The sequence below is a fragment of the Oryzias latipes genome, chromosome 6, assembly GCF_053564925.1.
Source record: "Oryzias latipes strain Hd-rR chromosome 6, Olatipes_Hd-rR_3.1".
Taxonomy (NCBI): domain Eukaryota; kingdom Metazoa; phylum Chordata; class Actinopteri; order Beloniformes; family Adrianichthyidae; genus Oryzias; species Oryzias latipes.
The window spans coordinates 34742940-34763468 of record NC_136242.1 but is presented as its reverse complement, the minus strand read 5'-3'; positions in this window follow the sequence as shown (position 1 = coordinate 34763468).

Below are 20529 nucleotides of genomic sequence, written 5' to 3'. Positions count from 1 at the left end.
ATCATTGAAGAAAAAAGGTTCAGCGCTCTGTCTAGTGGGTCTAGATGACCCACCTCCCAACGGTAAAGTGCCTAGGATAGAACAAGGGTTACGGAACAATTAGAGCCAATAAATGAGCGATGACAGTGGCGGGTTGATGCTTCTTCTCCGCGTTTAATTGAAGACGTGTGATGATGTGATGACCAGGAAACGGGCAGGGGGCGTGAAAAACACCCCTCCTTCTTCTGCTCAGTTGTCCTTTGGGGGGGGGGGGGTGAATCATGTGATGATTGATGTCTGAAAAGCACAGAGAAGAATAAATGTTACGGTTCAAGAGAAGATCCCAGCTTCAGCAGGAAACACCTGTCCATCCATTGACTTCTTCCATCCGTCCCTCTTCAGAACCTGCTGAAGCCCTTTTGGAGTCACAGGTCGCTGGAACCGACCCGAGGGCGGGGTCCACCCTGAACAGGACCCCTGTCTGTTGCAGGGCCGCCCCCCCCAGCCACACAGAAGGGTCCCAGCAGGGGTTTGAACCAGGGCCTTCTCACTGTGAGGCGAGGGTGTTGACCACTACACCTCCTCAGGTTTTCATTTCCTCCTCTTCTCTGCTTCAGTACCCCCCCCCCCCCCATGTTTTCGAGCAGACCGGTCTAAGTTCGAGTTGGATGAACTTCACACCTACAAGTGAAGCAGAGAACTGAACAGCTACAGTATGAAGACTCACTTACCCAGAATGCAGCAGTCTGGAGAGGTAAAGGAAAGGAGGGGCGTGTGGAATAAAACAGTGAAAGCTTCAGCTCCTCCTTTTTACACGTTTCCATGTCTGTCAGGTTTTTCTAAAGGAATTCAAGCGTTTTAGAAGATCTGTTTGACGAGGAGGAGGGTCGAAGATGGGCGGAGCTTCAAGAAGAAAGTGGGTTCCTTCCCTGGTGTGGGGCTCCAGGTCGGAACGCTCCTCAGGTCCTTTCCTGAGGTTCATTGGCGCTCTGAGGGAAAGGTTATTTGAGGTCAGCCCAGCAGATAGCATCAATGAAGAGATTAGCGTCACTCAGAGGAGCAAACTGCAAACACAAGGAAGATTTAACAGAAGCACCAATCAATGGTCCGCTATCCTGACCTAACTTTTGTTGTCCCGGAGGGGGGGGGGGTCGAAGCTCTTCAGGAGAACAGGATTCGGGAGCAGAAAAAGGCCTGAAATGGCAGATTTTTCACTTACTTAAATGACCTAAAAAAATATCTGAAAATTATATTTATTTATTTATTTTGACTGTTAACAGGATAAAAGTCATTTTTTTTAAATGATTTAATGATTTTTGGCTCTAAAACTGAGAGAAAACCAGTCAATTGGGTCAAAAGTTTGTTCTGTTTTATTTCTTCTAATGATCATTTTGTTGATGATTTCTTTAAAGTTTTATTTTCTACGACTGCATGCTGTTAGAAAAACGGAATATAAAACAATTGTCTCCGTCCAAAGGCAGAGTATGTACATTCCCTTTCATGCACGTCTCATCTTTCTGCACTAGTTGCACATCCATGCATCTGATAAGCCTGTTTGTCAAATCCTCGTTTTATGATCCGTCATTTCTCTGAAACTGCAGCTGAGTTCTTCATCTCTGCATTGAAAAACTGGAAACATCTGATCCGGCGTGCGTGGGGGGGGGGGGGTCTGCTGTCCAAGCGGGGAAAGGAAGCAGAGAGGAGGCGTGTCCAACGCCATGACATCACATCTGATGGAGCATGAAGAACTGGGCCTGAACTCAGAAGTTTGACCCCTGAAGTCTGGGAGATGGTAGACGGAGGAAGTCCTACAAAGATCCGAAAACCAAAAGCAAAAGTTTTATTGACGTTCTGTGAAAAAGCCCAAAGCAGCAACAATCAAAGCCTTCCTCCTGCTCTTCATCTTTTCTTGTTTTAAAGCTGCAGGCAGGAAACATCTCTGGTTTTATGCAGAACATCTTTAGCTGGACCTCCTCAGTGGCATCTACCGGGGGGGGGGGGTTCTATGGCGCAACATGTGCAGAGGTTGGAATGAACCAATTTCCACCAAGAAAGGGTCATCAGCTGACCAGAGTCCCCCCCCCCTCCATCACACGGATGCTGGTTCAATCCAATCAACCCCAGGTGGGGAGCTGTACCCCCCCCCCCCATCTCCTTTTTGAAGCATCTGGTGATGGCGGTGTCGTCCACAGAGGAACCAAACAGAACCGAGGGTCCAAACCAGGGTACTGCCATGGAAGCAGGTAGTAGGAGGGATAAACCTGACTTCAGTGGAACCATGAATCCATTTCTGTTCCTGTGATCCAACCAGATTCAGTTCAGTTCTCTTCACAATAACACAGTTGTCTCAACGAGCTTCACATCAGTAAATGTATAAAAACCGACTGCATGTTGGATTCTCTGGATGTGGAAAAACAACAGTGGTGAACTTCAGGAAACTAACATGTGAATGGATTTGACATTCATTCTAGTTTACTTGTTGGTTTGGACACAGATTTCATTAACTTGATGATCTGGAAGAAATCCAAGAATCTGGAAAACTGTTCAGTAGCAGGAATTTCTGTCTGGAAGTTTGGATGAAGAGGATCTGGATCCACTTTAGCTCAGAGAACCGGATCCAATCGGATCGTTCAGAATGAACCGACATGGACTGGGAATGGTCTCAGCAAACAGATTATGATATGAATTGAGTTGTTGATCAAATGAATCGTTCCTCCTCTGATGACGGATCCGTTTGCATCGATCTCACTGAGAAAGAGAAACTCTTTAACATATTGGGGGGGGGTCTTCACAGACGTCTGCACATTTGAGCTTTTATTCATGTTTCGATTTCTACCTACATTTTATTTGGGGGGGGGGGGGGTCACACTGTCTGAAATCTCTTCTACTGACTAAAAAAGTTTTGGAAGCGAGATGCTCTGGAGAACGTTGGGATCCACCAGCTCCCTTTAGGAGATCAAACTTACAAGAACTTTATTGGCTTTGGACTCACAGAAGAAAGGAGGAAACCGTTTGGACTGTCGGGAAGGAAAACGCCATTCTTCCACTTGTTTTATGTGGTCGGAAGCTTTGAGTAAACCTACCGACAGCATGAGCGCATGGCGGCGTGTGTGTGAGCTGGACGTTATGAGGGTGAGAGGTCAGGAGCTCACAGCGTGCTCACGGCCCAAGGACGTGTGCGCACATCCGCAGCGAGTCACACAATAAAACGTGTGGCGAGCCGGTCCCGTGAGCGGGTTGGGGGTCCGGGCTACCGGTGGGGTGCAGCGCGCGAGTCACACACAGAACAGCTTTACAGCGAGTCATTTAACGTTCAGAGGGCAGGATGTTCTCTGGAGCCACACGCTTCCTGTTGCCGTTTTACAGAAGATGCCTCCTCATGCAGTGTGTGAGGGAAGCCAGGACAGCCCGCTGAGTGGAAGCAGGAGGACGAGGACAGTGGGACGCTGTCCACAGGACATCATCTGTTCACCACAACTTTACATCTTAGATCTTTAATTTTTCATCACAATTGAAGGGAATGTGCACTCCTCCATGTCAGATAGTATGTCCCACATTCTCACGATTTAGCATCATTTGCTGAAAAGGTCGAACACATTTTTTGCATTTCTTTGTTTTTGTTTTCATTTAAAAAAATTCTTGTATAGATTTTTTGAAGTGATTGTTTTTTAGTTGAATCGGGTCACTTTCTTCTATTTGCTGCAGATCTCTGCGTGTAGATGAGTAGTTCAGGACCACGGACAGAGGCTGAGACAATCACAGTCTGTAATTGGCTGGTCTGCCATCCTCCTCTGATCTCCACAACCGCTGACGAGGATCCATGGAAAGATTTGCAGAAGTTTGGAAGGGACTGCTGCAGCCTGAAGAGACGAGTTTCAACCCAAAAATCTCATCTCTGCTGCACAACTTCGTCCCTGTCCCCCCACCCCCCAGGTGGGGGCTGGGGGGACAGGTGAGAACTGCTGCACTAACCCAACCTGTCAGACTGTCAGACGCTCCGTTTAAAACAAACTGAGATAAGATAGTTGTTCTGAACTCTATTTTCATGTTAAACGAGCACAACACAGAGAGGGGGGGGGGCAACGTCTGCACCCCCCGCCTTCACCCACACAGCTTTCAGGTTCAGCAGACCATCAGGTTTGGAGAATTCTGTGTCAAAGTGTTGAGTGGGCTGAAGAGACGCAGGACGGTGGGATGAGCCTCTGAACGCTGCAGGTTATCTTTAGCTCCTGGCTGGATGGTTGCAACATCCTTCTGCCGCCAAATCGGGAAGTGAAAACATTCACTCCGTGGTTTCTGAAGGACCTTCCCTTTGCTGATTTCACAGTTCCAAAGTGCAGCTTGAGGAAAAAGAGGATGTTTTCGCTGCGATCACAGATCCACAGTAACTTCACATAAATGAAAGTTCATCTGAAAGACTGAAGTCAGAAACTTTGTGCTGACACGGATGATGTGGAGCAGAGCAGGTTTCCTGATAAGCGACCCTTGAACGCTGCAGTTTGATAGCAGCAGGTTGGGTAAGACCTTCAGATGTTTACCTAGAATGAGCTAACGGTGAGGTGCTGAGCTCAGAGATCAGAAAGCCGGACTCCAGTCTGTCTGGTTTCTCTGCCTGAGGAACCCAAAGCCACTCCCCAAACAACAGGCCCATCCCGTTCAGCTCCTGCATTTTCCCCTTCATCTGCACCCCCCAACCCCCCCCACCTGACCCTGCAGCATTCTGCACCAACAGCTGCAGTGTTGGTGACACGGGAAAAACCCTTTCTGACAGGAGAAGCCGCTGTTTGTCTCTGCTCGGCCTCGCCGGTCTGGTGCAAAGACACGGGGGAACCTAGCTTAACCTCTGACCCCACTCTTCCCCGTGTATGACCCTCCCCCTTCCTGAACCCCTTTTACCCCCTCTGCTCCCTCGGTTTCTGGCAAAGATGGATGAGAAGGAGGCCGACGAACGATCACAAAGCCTGCGGCATCTGAGACCGACTGGGAGAGCGGGCCTTTAATCTGACAGGCCACAGCGGTCTCCGTCAGAGCTGGGGGGCAGCTGAAGGACCAGCCACACACAGAGGGGGAGGAGGGTGGGGGGTGACTGACCTCTGATAGAGTCGTCCCCTCACATTCTCACTGATGTCTAAGGAATGACCCGTGGCCCGTTTTACCTTCCCTCCCTGTTTGAGCGTAGCCCCCCCCTCAGAGGAGTCGGAGCATCTTCTCCAGCCTCTTTGCTGAAGTGTTTGGTTTCCTCAAAAGCTCCTCCGGAAGCGTGTCTGCCCTTCGAGTAATGAGGTAAAACATGGCCTTTCACTTTTACAACATGGAGTTGTGGGAATAACGGAGCGGAGGCGGAGGAGGATGTGGAGCGCTGACCCGCCTGTCAGGACGTCTAAACAAAAAGGGAGTGGAGGGTCAATCAGGCGGGCCCGATAAGGCGGAACCAGGCCTCTGCTGGACACTGTTTACTCTGCAGGCATACCACCGACCTACAGTCACTTCCTCCCAATTTGGGAATGAAGATCCCAAAGACCGGGGTCTGAGGATGGGAGGAATGAGGAGGGAAACGTGGAAAACGTTCCTAACCAGACTCTGATTCAGGTTTTTGAGCAAAGCTCTGGAGGTTGACGTCACTTTCAAGGGCCGGTGGAGGTTTCCTGGCCTCGGGCGGTCCCCCTGCACCCGGGCGGTCCGTCTGAAGGGCCCGCTGGCGTGTGCACCAGGAGAGCTCGTAAAGACGCTCATGAAAAGATTTCCCAAAAACAACTGACCCAGCTGGAAACCTTCTGTGTTGCACATTTGTCTAAACTATTATTTATGTGTCTGTGTGTGTGTGTGTGTGTGTGTGTGGGGGGGGGGGGTGTACTACCCCCGATCTAGATTACAAGCAGACATAAGTTGCAGCAGAACGGCGTGCATTCATCACGCAGAACGGCGTCTCACTTTAAAGCTATTTCCTCACCACACATCTTTTTCCCTCCCATGGTGTTGGGGGAATGGGGGGGGGGGCAAGGGGCCGGGGACAGGGGGGCTCTCATCCCTGATGACGTATTACCTATGATGTAAAGACGCTGACAGGAGTCAGAATTCTGGGGATAACGAAAGCCTGGAATGTGCTAGAAGGTGGTCTCCCACTGTCCCCCTGCGAACTTGCCCCCCCCCCCCCCCCCCCCCCCCACACACACACACACAGACCCCCATCCCCAAAAAGCTGCTGTGGATAAAAGAGAATGAAACATAGGAGATGGGGGGTGGGGGGTCCAGTGAGAATCAATAATCTTAAGAGAATCTCTAAAAAAGAAGGAATTGGTCTTTTTGTACTCCCCCCTCCCCCCGACATCCATGTTTTTTCATTTTTAATTACACCCCCCCCCACACACACACACACACACACACATACATCCTGTTTAGGAACAATTTTGTGAGTGCATCAAGATCTCATAAAGTTTTGGGAAATGAGCACAGCGTCTAAAAAAGGATTACGTGTTGCAGATGGACAATTTTCTCACCAGACAGACGGTGCTGCAGCACAGCACCCACCCCGCAGCACCCACCCCGCAGCACCCACCCCGCAGCACCCACCCCACAGACCCCGCAGCACCCACCCCGCAGCACCCACCCCGCAGCACCCACCCCGCAGCACCCACCCGCAGCACCCACCCCGCAGCACCGACCCCGCAGCACCGACCTCGCAGCACCGACCCCGCAGCACCGACCCCGCAGCACCCACCCCCCAGGACAGACCCCACAGCACCGACCCCGCAGCACCGACCGCGCAGCACCGACCCCGCAGCACCGACCCCGCAGCACCGACCCCGCAGCACCGACCCCGCAGCACCGACCCCACAGCACCCACCCCACAGCACCCACCCCGCAGCACCCACCCCGCAGCACCCACCCCACAGCACCGACCCCACAGCCACCGACCCCGCAGCACCGACCCCACAGCACCGACCCCACATCCACCGACCCCACAGCACCGACCCCGCAGCACCCACCCCACAGCACCCACCCCACAGCACCGACCCCGCAGCACCGACCCCGCAGCACCGACCCCGCAGCACCAACCCCACAGCACCGACCCCACAGCCACTGACCCTGCAGCACCGACCCCACAGCACCGACCCCACATCCACCGACCCCGCAGCACCGACCCACAGCACCGACCCCGCAGCACCGACCCCGCAGCACCAACCCCACAGCACCGACCCCACAGCCACTGACCCTGCAGCACCGACCCCACAGCACCGACCCCACATCCACCGACCCCGCAGCACCGACCCACAGCACCGACCCCGCAGCACCCACCCCACAGCACCGACCCCGCAGCACCGACCCCGCAGCACCGACCCCGCAGCACCGACCCCGCAGCACCGACCGCGCAGCACCGACCCCGCAGCACCGACCCCGCAGCACCCACCCCACAGCACCCACCCCACAGCACCGACCCCGCAGCACCGACCCCGCAGCACCGACCCCGCAGCACCGACCCCGCAGCACCAACCCCACAGCACCGACCCCACAGCCACTGACCCTGCAGCACCGACCCCACAGCACCGACCCCACATCCATCGACCCCGCAGCACCGACCCACAGCACCGACCCGCAGCACCAACCCCACAGCACCGACCCCACAGCCACTGACCCTGCAGCACCGACCCCACAGCACCGACCCCACATCCACCGACCCCGCAGCACCGACCCACAGCACCGACCCCGCAGCACCAACCCCACAGCACCGACCCCACAGCCACTGACCCTGCAGCACCGACCCCACAGCACCGACCCGCAGCTTGTTTTCATCACATTAATCGGTACCTAATGGCAAACGATCAGAGATCCAGAAGGTTCAGGCTCTGGAAACAGCGAGGATTGGGTGAAGGGAGTTGGTTTGTGGCGGCGGTTTGGGTTTGAAACCAGCAGCTCCTTCCTCTGTCGGTGCTCAGGTATCCAGGATGTCCCTACCTGAGGACCCACGCCGGATAGACTTTGGCTTCTCCGCAGCAGGCTGATGTCAGAGGTCAAATTCCTGAGCAGAAGTAGGCCAGAGCTCAGCGATAGCAGGCTGCTGACTAATCACAGAGAAGCAGGAGGAGACAATGCCCAAGCTCAAAGGAGCTTTGTCCTGACCGCAGCCGAGCCCGCCGAGCCCACCGGGGCCTCAGCCGCCATCGTCCTGAGAGGGTGATGCTGGGCTTCACCAGCACTAACACCGCTGGGTGGGGGTGGGGGGTGGGGGTAAAGAGATGGAACCTGGATGCTCTGTGGCAGAAGATCCTTTCAGAAGGTGGAGGTCCCTTTCCTTTGTGGGAGGGGGTTGGGAGACGGTAACAAAGGGAAGGGGGCAGGGGACTGTCTGCTTAGTGTGTGTCTGTTGGAAGCATGTTGTCTGAGGGTGAAGGTGCTCAGGGGGCTCCTATGGCCGAGCATATTCTTCGAATACCAGCCGTGGAATTCCACACCCCGAGGTCAAGACTTTCATTTGCAATCAAACCCCCCCCCCCCGGCGCTTGACGCTCTGCAGGCCGCAGGAGGTGATGGCCTCTGCTAATGACTCCTGTGTCACATGTTAAGGTGAGCCAATGGAATTTGCTGCAAGCAACGCGTTTCCCACCAATCAGCTCCATCAGATAAAGTAGTAACAAGTTGTTTCCTGCAGGTTCGGCATGCACAGGTCACTTTGTTCATAGAAGAACTTGAAAAATGTGAGCTTTTCCACATGAGCCTATGGCTGGAGGGGGGGCTGATCCCTCCAAACATCATCCAGAGCTCTGACGCCAAGTTCAGGCGGTCTCTGACAGCAGTCTGTGCGTGACTGAGACGAGGAGAGATCAGTTCCCTCGGGTCTCCCAGAGGATTCACCTCCGATTCAGCCCTGAGGCCTCACTGCCTCACAGGAGCACAAACCAGTGTCACAGACACAGCTGGACACTCTACCACAGCTCCTTTTACCTAACAGTAGGCTCAGGATTTGGTCAGGATTAGATGCACACATGGATTTAACACACACACTTGTTTCTAGCTAGACACACACATATTTAGATACACACACATGTGCGGTGAAGCAAACAGGGATTTGAACCCCTGAGAAAATCCACGTTAATATTTGGTGCCGCAGGCTTTGATCGGGATTCCACAGGACAGACGTTTCCCGTAGTTCTCAGGTTTGAAATCACTGCAGGAGGGATTTTGGCCCACTCCTCCTCACAGATCTCCTCTAGATTAGACTGGTTTCTGGGCTGCCACTGAGAAACACAGAGTGTGAGCTCCTCCCATGGTTTTCTATTGGGTTGGGGTCTGGAGACTGGCTAGACCCATCCAGAACCTGGATCTGATTCTTTTGGAGCCACTCCTTGGCTCTCCTGCTGTGTGCTTCAGGTCATTGTCATGTTGGAAGACCCAACCACGCCCATTCTTCAATGCTCTGTCTGAGGGAAGGAGGTTGTTCCCCAAAATCTGGCTATCCATGGCCCTGGTCATCCTCTCCTGAAAACACTGCAGTCGTCCCGTCCCATGTGCAGAAAAATACCCCCATATCATAATGCTGCCACCCCCATGCTTCGCAGTAGGGATGGTGTTCTGGGATGGTACTCATCCTGGAATTCAGACCAAACATTTCTACTTTGGTCTCATCTGACCACATGACTTTCTGCCATGATCCTCTGGATCGTCCAAGTGGTCTTCGACAAACTTTAGACGGACCTGGACACATGCTGGTTTCTGTGCCGTGAGTTCAAACCATGACGTCTTAGTGGATCATCAACCGTAACCTTGGAAACGCAGCCCTTTTTAGGGCACTGACCAGCTCCTCGCAGGTATTTCCTCACCTTTCTCAGGATCACTGAGGACCCCACCAGGTGAGATCTTTCATGGAGCCCCAGTCCGAGGGAGATTGGTGGTCATGTTTACCTTCTTCCATTTCTAAGAACTGCTCCAACAGGGGATCTTGTTGCACCAAGCTGCTTGGTAATTGCCCCGTAGCCCTTTCCAGCCTTGTGGAGGTCTACGATGTTGTCTCTGGTATCTTTGGACAGCTCTTTGGTCTTGATCACGTTGGTGGAAGTGGAGGTGGAGTATGTGAAGGCGGACTGACGGGTCTTTGGCGGTCAAATTCTAGCTGATAGACAGGGGTTCAAATACTTAACTGCAGCAGTAGAACACAAAGAAATCATTTCCAAAACACGCAACGCATTTCCCACATTTGTTTAGAGGACGTCTCACTCAGTGGACGAAAATGTTTCAAGCCCCTCCCCTCCATGATTTCTGAGTGGAAGAACTAAATCAGAGGGTCTCACTGTATCCAAACACACACACGGATACAGACATACACACTGGTTTATAGACACACCTATACACCCACAAGGACATGTATAGAGATACACACACTAGTTTATAGATACATAACACATATATAGACACATGTGTAGACACACACACATATAGACACACAGACACACACACATAGACACACAGACACACACACACATATAGACACACAGACACACACACACATATAAACACACAGACACACACACACACAAACACACACACACACACACACATACACAAACACACACACACACAAACACACAAACACACACAGACAGACACACACACAAACACACACACACCCAGACACACACACACATACCGACACACACACATATAGATACACACAAATATAGACACACACACATACACACACATACATATAGACACACATATAGACACACACACACATACATAGACACACACACACATATGGACACACATATAGACACACACAAATATAGACACACACACAGACACACACACAGACACACACACACACAGACCGACACACACACACACAGATACACACAAATATAGACACACACACATACATATAGACACACATATAGACACACATATAGACACACACACACACATACATAGACACACACACACACATATGGACACACATATAGACACACACAAATATAGACACACACACAGACACACACACACACACACACACACACAGACACACATATATAGATACACACAAATATAGACAAACACACAGACAGACACACATACATAGACACACACACATACATAGACACACACACACACACACACAGACACACATATAGACACACACACATATAGACACACACACAGACACACACACACACACATATAGACACACATATATAGATACACATATAGACAAACACACAGACAGACACACATACATAGACACACACACATACATAGACACACACACACACACATATGGACACACATATAGACACACACAAATATAGACATACACACAGACACAAACACAGACACACACACACATATAGACACACATATATAGATACACATATAGACACACACACAGACAGACACACATACATAGACACACACACATACATAGACACACACACACATATGGACACACATATAGACACACACAAATATAGACACACACACAGACACAAACACAGACACACACACACACACATATAGACACACACACAGACACACACACATACATAGACACACACACATACATAGACACACACACACACACATATGGACACACATATAGACAAACACAAATATAGACACACACACAGACACAAACACAGACACACACACACATATAGACACACATATATAGATACACACAAATATAGACACGCACACACACATACACATATAGACATACACACAAACACACACACAGGCTGCAGCATCTGTTGGAGCCAAATGAACATAACAGAAGAACAAGTCATCGCACAGACCTCATTCATTTCCCCGTATTGTTTGTTTTCATTGGTCGAACACGAACAGCTGCAGACTTTCCGCACACAGATGCATCCTCTGAAGTGCACTTTCTATCAAACACACACAAACACACACCCTAACATCACACATAGTCACAAAATCGCACTGGTATGCTCAAAGTTACGCACTGTCCCATTTTTTGTTTGTGACACTGCATTAGCGGGAAGTCTGGCTCAGAGCTAACCCCACCATGTTTTTCTCATCTGCTCTGTTATGTTTGGCACCTGTTGTGCGCTTAACGTGCACAAACACTGGATCTCTGTCATCGCCTGCGGATCCACACAACACTTTCCTCTTCTTTTCCAAAGTGTTTGTCACGTGAAAGCTCATCACTTTCTCTCAGATAAAACCAGCTATCACTGTAAATATGATATCATTTAAACCATTATTGGGATAAAAAAGAAAACAGCTGATTGTGGCTTTCATGATGCACACAAAGTGCGTGATGGTTCCAAAAAGGGGGTGCTATAATCTCTCTGTTTTTCTGCTGTTGTCTGCTCGCCCCCACCCCCATAGACAGAAACCCCCCTCACTGTTGACACGTGGGAGCTGAGCTTCCAGACATCATCCCTTATTTTCAGACTGCTGGAAACCCCCGGACGTGCCGAGCCCCAGAGCATCCCTGTGGGGGGGGGGGGCACAGATGAGCAGGTGATACTACAAGAATGTGGCCCGGGACAGGTGGAGGGGCACGGCCCCCACGGTTTCCTTTTGGGACGTCTGCAGGCAAATGTCCGACGCGGCCTGGTGTTTGCTTTGGCTGCTGGGATGTTTGTCATAGAAGGAACATCTTAAACTTGTGTCTGTCGTCTGGGGCTGTTTTGCTGCGTCTCTTGTTTAGTTTGCCAGCCTGGAGAAAACTGCGACCTGGGGGGGGGGGGGGGGGGGGGTGACGATGATGTTCTTGTTTTGGAGGGAAAATGGCTTCACTTTTAAACAAAGGTTCTGCTGAACTGCTGTTTGAAAGAGAGTTTTATTTCAAGTTGCAGATGTTTTGGTCACATCTGTTCTTTTCCAAGCATTTGTAAAACAGTCTGAATCTCGGGCAGAAATAACAGTTTTAGATGAGCTTTTTTTGTGTTTGTTTTTTTGCGTTTTTTCTGTCCGACCGTTGCAGCAGTTTCAATAAAACCTTTGTGGATCGCTGCTCTCTCCTCCCGTCTCCCCTCTCCAGAGACTCTTGTTTGTCAGGCGTGGGGTTGCTGCAGAAATCGCCTGTGGGACCAAAGGTGCAGCATGTCGCTCCACGAGAAGATGGCAGGAATCCTCACCAATTCCCTTTCCACTAGCTTTTAAAGCTGCAGGTCAAATCAAGACAGAGGGCTGTTTTCTCCACGGATGACCCATGAGAAGTGACTACCGGGTCGCGTTTGAGCCCCTGAGCTCTAGTGGGAGGAACAGAAGCCCCCGTTTGTCTGAAGGAGCATCTTCAGACAGCTGGCTAACTCTCACTTTAATGATAATAATAAGGCTAACCTGGTATAACCTTTCTCTCTTCTAGCCCACAATTACTAGCCTTGGGACACTGTGTACGCACGGTCTGTCTGGGGAGCAAGTCACTGGATAATTCCTGGTTATCTGTCAAAGTCTCCTCTCACAAACACCTTTAACATACAAATGCTAAACATATCAACTTTTATGGCAGCAACTATGCGCTAGATAAGAAAACTTTGCTCACAGTCGTGCGTTTAAAAACACGTGAGACACATGTGCCAAACCCAACGGAGAGCCAAATGTGGATTTGCACCTCATTTTCTCACACAAATCACCTTGTTAAGTTGAAACCACAACTGTTACATCATCTCGTTGGATCCCACGAAAGCCCAGAGGGCGTCAGCGTTCACAGAGAGCGGGAAGTCACTGATGATCATCAGATCACAATAAAGCTGTTTGCTGCAGCACTAAAAGCTGGACGCTCGGTTTCAAACATGGTTCCTTGGTCAACATCACGCACTGGCGAGCAGCAAAGAGGCTTTTCTCATTAACGCCCTTTTTTATACCCCTTTTATTCTGTTGCTCTTGTTTGTTTGTTTTCATTAAAAGTTGAAACAACTAGCCTATCCCGTGAGTGGGCGTGAACATCAACCACATGCGGCAGAAAACGAACATCCAACTTTTTCAGAATGAGGCGAATTCATCATCCTCACCAGAAACCTTTGGGACACAAAGTGTCTGAATCAAACCCCTGACTGTAAATGAGAGCTGGACTGAGTGACTCCGCCACCCTGGTGTTCCAAACAGGAAGTACCTGCTGGTATGCCATGGTCTTCCATAGAGAAACAAACAGCTGTTCCTCAGTCGTTCTATTGGTCAGACGAACCGTTCTGGATCTGTTCCTTTTTTGTCATCTTCTTGATAATCCTCATTTTTTCAAAGGGGAAATTGCTGGTTCTCAAAGGCTGGACTGACTGGAGAAGCACTGGGAGTGACATTGGAGGAACCAAAAAGAAGAGACATGGGTGGGATGAGACTGCACGGACATGCGTGATGGCGCTTCCAGAGACCCACATCCAGATGTGAAACATCTATGTCACTTTAAAAACACAGAATACTTTTTAAAATGACGTGTTTGCGTACTGACTGGCCCCATAGGTCCATAAATTCCCTTTATCTCACACCACAACTTTTATGGCCTCCTTACATCCTCAAATACATCATTGTGTTTGGTAGAACATTAATCAGACATCATTAATGCTGCACACTCACCCAGATGGTTTCATTCATCCGCGTCAGGAAGGATTGTTGAACCATGGGATGAGGGAGGTTTCCATCCTGAACTATGGACCTGTGTCTTGTGAGGTTACTGGCGGAAGAATAATCCTACCAGTAGTCATCAGGTGACGTGTTTGGAACCACCTTACACCATTGCCTTCAATAAAGCGCCATTTGATTTACACTCAGAAATCTAACTGTCAATCATCTAGTTAGATACACGTCTTCAGCATCTTCTGCCCTTCCCTTCAGATGGGCCCAGAACCAACCACTTTTCTCTATGAACCTTCACGGGCCTGGACAACCCAAAAACCCACAGCACCTGTATGGATCCACCTCCTTACAGGTACAAGGCTTTAGGCAGAGTCCCCAGCCTCCTCTTGCCCAAGGGATCATAGGTGTGTCCAACCGCTAAAGGTTCCATCCGTGCAGGAAGGGTCCATATCCCCACTCGTGAACGGGGGGAGGATTCGTCGATCGAATTCAAAGACTATTTTCAGAGTGAGAAGGCAGAAAGGGGTAGAAGAACGGGATGTCTTCAGAGGGAAGACAGGCAGAAGCGTTGTTGAGTGACGCAAGACGAGAGAAAAAAGTCAGTTTGTTGTCATTTGGGTTCTATTTTCCCTTAATTCAACTTCCTGTTTTATTTTGAAGGTCTCTTCCTGCCTGTCTTAGTTTGAGTTTTACTTCCCTGGTCCCAGTCTCCCCTGATGGAGTTCACCTGTGTCTCGTCAGTCCTGTTTGTATGTAAGTCTGGTCTCTGCCTTCCTCTGTGCTGGTCCATCCGTCTGCTCCCCTGTCTGCCTGTTTAGTCGCTTTTTGGTTTCCCTGCTTGGCAGTGCTTTTTCAAAAAAATCCCTTGTTTTTGGAACCACTCGTCTCTGCATTTGGGTCCTGCACCAACCCCCCGACATCACAGCGTTTGACTCCAGCAGCAAGAGAAAAGATCCTTTGGTACGATGCCTCCTGAACTTCATTTGGATTTGGAAACGGTTTATTTTAAACAATCAAAATTAAAACTAAACAAAACATCCATGCACAGATGTATCAAACAGAATAATTAGTCATGCCATTGATTGGTAAATACATATACACCCATGTACACTTGTAAATAATTCAATTGCTACTCTTAACCATAGAAAGACACGTTAACTCGTGCTAACATACAAAAAATTAGACAAAATTTTAAAAATATTACGACACGGTTCAGGTAACGTGTTGAAAATGGCATCAGGATTGTTTAAACTTATTTAGCTTGTTGTCATAGATATTTAAGCTAACTTTTCGATCTATTGCTAGCCTTACGTTAACCCTTTGGTTCTGCTGTTGGCGTCATTCATAAAGTGTTCAGACGCTGCAGCTGAAGTTGCTTTTCTCAGCTTTCAGAATCTTTCAGAATCCAGTGGAGTTACAATTGGCCGTCAAATGGCCAAAGATTTCCGGTGATTCAGGGAGCGTGTTCCTTCCTGTGGTTGGTGAAGGCTCCGGCGGTAAAGGGTTAACAGATAGAGACATTTTGATCATGTTGGTTTGTTCAGCTTAGTCTTTTTGAAAATCCGTTTCAACTAAGTGGCGACGTAAACAGTTGATGAGGTCATTTAGTTCATTCAGCTGATAACGTCATCATGCTAGATAAATCAGCCATATAGGTGTTAATATCAGCTACGACTTTCACCACTTAAGTAATCAAACGATTAGCACGGTGAACGCCGTTTACCTCGTGGCAATGACTCACTCTGTCCTCTTTTCCTCTCTAACCCTTTTGTGCTGAGCATAGTGACAATAAGGTTTGTCTCTATGGCACCTCTACTCAGTCTGGTGGTGCTGGACGTTCTTCCTGTTTCTATTTAAGTTAACGCTCAATGTGGAGAGTTACATTGACTGCATTTGAATGATGAAACTTTAATTCATTTATATTTGTCTATCCTTATCTATAAATAATTAAACCTGATTAAATTCATCTGAACTGAAGCATATTTAGCTGACCAACAGTTCTTTGGGTCTTCCAGGGAACCAATCCCTTCCTAGGATTTGTCTTTCCTGCCGTTGGTCTTCATATCTGCTCTGCTTATCAGTCCTGTTTGCACAGCGCCAGAAAACAGCTGACGGCAGCAATTTTGACAAGCTGTTTACAAACAAACGCCGCCGTTTTATGATGACTCACCCTTCATCTGCCATCAATATTAAAGATGAAAACGCCTGGAGGTTCTGACCAGGAGGCAACAATTGCTTCTGATTCCATTTATGTGATCAAGTGTAAAATGAAAAGTTGTTTCCCGCGCACGTGCACACGCATGCGCCCGCTCAGCATGTGACTGTGTGAAACTGTACACCGGGCAAACACCAGCCTGGTGAAACTGAACTGTGTTCATTTGTTGTGCATGTCAGCTGGAAAGAACTTTGGGTGTTTTCCTGCTTTTTAAACCCATGCAGGCCGTGTTGTTGTCTATTGTTCCACTTTGTCTTACATTATTCAGCATATGTTCCTCATGCTTGCATAGTTTACTAGCCTCCCATAGGCAAGTCATTAATTGCTTGGCGCCTCTCAAGAAAAAAAGGGAAAAAGCAAACAAAGAAACAGTTTTGTTAATAGCCTGCTGCTGTTGGCTGCTGATTTGGCCGCAGCAGTAATGCCAATTCTTTTGGAGCGCACACAAACATCAGACTGCCACCCATCATTAGCAGGGCTCCATCACCAGCGGCCGTGTGTGTTTACATGTGTGCGAGCGTCCACTCTCATTTGGAGAAGTGTAAGAATCCCGCTCATGTGAACATGTGCGTGTTCGCTCCGTGTTCTCAGGTGTTCCTTTAGTTTACATTTGTTTACACGCGTGGATAAGTGTGGGTTGACACGGACAGCACTTTGTCATCACTCCACGCTGGATATGTATTTACGTCCACACGGACGTCCCACGCAAACACACACACTCAGATATACAGTTTATGTTGCCAGTCTTTCTGTTGTGGCTGTTTTTGGATGTTTTCCAGTCCACGTAACTGAAGCATGAGATTTAAATTGACAGTCTCGGGCTGAATGATGGCATCGCAGACACAAACAACTGCTGCCAGCTTCCATGGCAATGCCCCGGGCCGGCCAAATGGCACAGTCGCAATGTCCTTCTTGAGCAATTTCCTCCCAAATGTTGTTGTGTTGTTGTCCGGGTGGATGTGCGCCGTTGCGTGAGCTCTGACGATATCCGAGATGTTTGTCATTCTCAAAGACAACTAGGAAGTTATGTAAACCGTTTTTTCAATAACTGACAACAGAATCGGAGTAAATAAATGATCTGATGTTGATGAGTTGAGGGAGGCTTTCCTGCAAGAAAAAAAGGTCAAAGACGGGAAGAGCAGACCGAGGTGATGGCTGAAGAAACAAACTGATCTTGTTTAACCCTTGGTCTATCCTAGACCCTTTAACGTTGGGAGTTGGGTCATCTAGACCCACTAGACAGAGCTCTGAACCTTTTTCCTTCAATGATTTGTGATCTTCACTGGTGTCCATGGATTACATGAAATCTTTCCACCTTTATCCACCTTTGTCATGGTAGGGAGAACACCTCAATGGAAGGGGGGGGGGGGTCATAGGATAGCACAAGGGTTAAGTGAGGAAGATCTGTGATGATGATGATGGTCACAGCCCGTTTCTGTGTCAGCGTCCTGGACGGCGTTCAGACAGCAGACACACGTCTTCAGAGAGCTTCGTCACGATGGAAGGACAGACTTTCTTCACTGTTTCAACAAAGGAATCCTCCAACGTTTATCTTGTGCCGTCTGACTGAACAGAAATGTCGCTGCCAGCCGCTCCAGCAGTTATTTGAAGTGAGGGATAGGTATGGATCACAGCTTGCCTTGTAATTAGGAGAGATTGCTATTTTCCCCTCAGAATGGGCTCTGCTATCCTGATCTGTAATTATATGTTGTTCAAACATAGAGGGGAGTGTCCCTGGTGATTGTGCAGCTCGTTTTATTGTGCCTCCCCTGGCACAAGTGCCCGCCTCGGCGTGAAAGCTTCCCATTTGCTCCGGTTTATCATTCACAGAAAAGCTCGTAAAGCCGTTATCTGCTCAGCTGCTCTGCCTTGTCGCCTCCTTGCCGTCGTGACCCCAAACGAGCCGGTCACAACGGGAAGGTGTGTTTGTGAGCGTGCAGCTCCAGGTGATGCCCCGCTGACCCCCACACGGCCACGCTGGCGTGCCACAATGATGAATGCCCCCAATAGGGCGAGGTGAGCACCCACCTGGACAATGTTAAACCTCACAGAGAGCTAAACGCTCCAACATGCTGACCTCCTGCTCTAACCAAGTGCAGGTTTTACTTTCTGGACAGCTTCTGCCACCCACCTCTTTCCTGCTGCAGCGCCGCCGCTTCATGTTTCACAATAACTGAAGACGTCGCCTCTGCTCCAAAGTGGAACCAAACGTTGTTTGAATGAAACTGGGGATTCTTATCCAGCTTGGCAGGGAGAGGCCACAGACGGACATGTCTGACCCGGCCAGGGAGTCGAACCCGGACCAAATCTGCAGCATTTCAGAGCGAAGCTGCAAGGCCTCTTGTTTTTCAGTGGGCAGAGGTGGTCGTCCGCTGACCCAATGACCACACTGCAAACCGCTTCCCCCCCTGGGTTCTGGTTTGGTACGGCTGAACCACCTCATTTCCCGTGTTTTGACCCTGCAGACACACTCTTCCTCTCATCCACATGCTGACCTTTGAGCTAGTGTTGACAAAAACACCCAAAGCCTCAGAATAGCTCGCCTCTAGAAAAGCAGGCTTGGAGGCTTCCTATGTTTAGTGTGAGTGGGCTGAAAGACACGGAGCAAAGACAAAAACACAACTGCTGTGCAGCTGTTTGAGCTCCGGTCTCTCAGTCCGGGTTCAGAAAACACAGTCTGGCGTCTCGGAACCGCAAACGTCTCTGAAGCAGACACTGCAAACATGTGAGGGGGACCGGAAACATGACTGGACCCCCGTGGTCTTTACCTTAAATCCACCACGTTAACATGTCAGAACATACAGTTACCTAAAGCCTGACTAGGGATCAACAATTAGACCTTTGGGTGCAGTTCTGCAGACACACAAACCCCTTTACGCTCAGACTCGGTCCACGCTGACCGCTTCATCTGCACCTCATGAACAGGAAACTCTGTGGAAGAAATCAGAGAAATGTCTTTTCTTCTATGTGATTAACATGGGAGGAAGCGCGGGATGCTTGCAGCTACACTCCCCAAAGGGGTTCGGACTAATCCAGGGGGGCCAGCCAGTACAGTTTGTCCTGGCCATGGACGGTCTGTGGTATGACCCGCTTTCTTTCTGTCTCTTTCTCTCAATCTCGTTGCCTTCTCTCCATCCTCTTTTCAGTCCACAGCAATTAGAGAGGAAAAGTGGGAAAAGAGGAATGTGTGAGCTAGCTTTGTGAGCATGGAGGGACACAGAAAGGGAGTACAAGAGACAAAGTGACAGATAAAGAGAGAGGCAGATAGACAGAGGAGAAGAAAGGGAGGATAAGGACCGTCTTAATTGGCCTGTGTGGCCGTGCTGGGCCGTGTTGGTTCGGGCACGCCAAACCCTGTGCCTCAGTAGTTGGCCTGGCCTTGCATGCATCCCGTGCATCCGGCCAACCACAACTAACTCCAGTGTGCTCTTTGGCAGTTTCCAATGTCAGGCCTGGGAGAGCTGTGCCACCCACATCCAGGACCTGCTCCACAGTTCAGGGGATGGAAATGGATGCAGATCTTTGGGATTCCCCTGAATTGATGACTTCCTGCTGAGCCAGCATCCATTAGCTCTTTCTGTAGTTACAATTGAAAGGTTTTGGTCCCAAAATAACTTTCAAGTTTGAAAAACAAGAGGTGAATAAAACGTTTCCCACATGTGGGGCTTTAGACCTGCTGAGGTTTTGGCCCTGTGTCACCTTTAATCGGTTTCTGTGAGGATATGGTGAACGGCTGGATGAAGCTCGTCTGCTGGACTTTTATATATGTAGTTGTAGATTTAGATAAGTTAATTCTTCTCTAA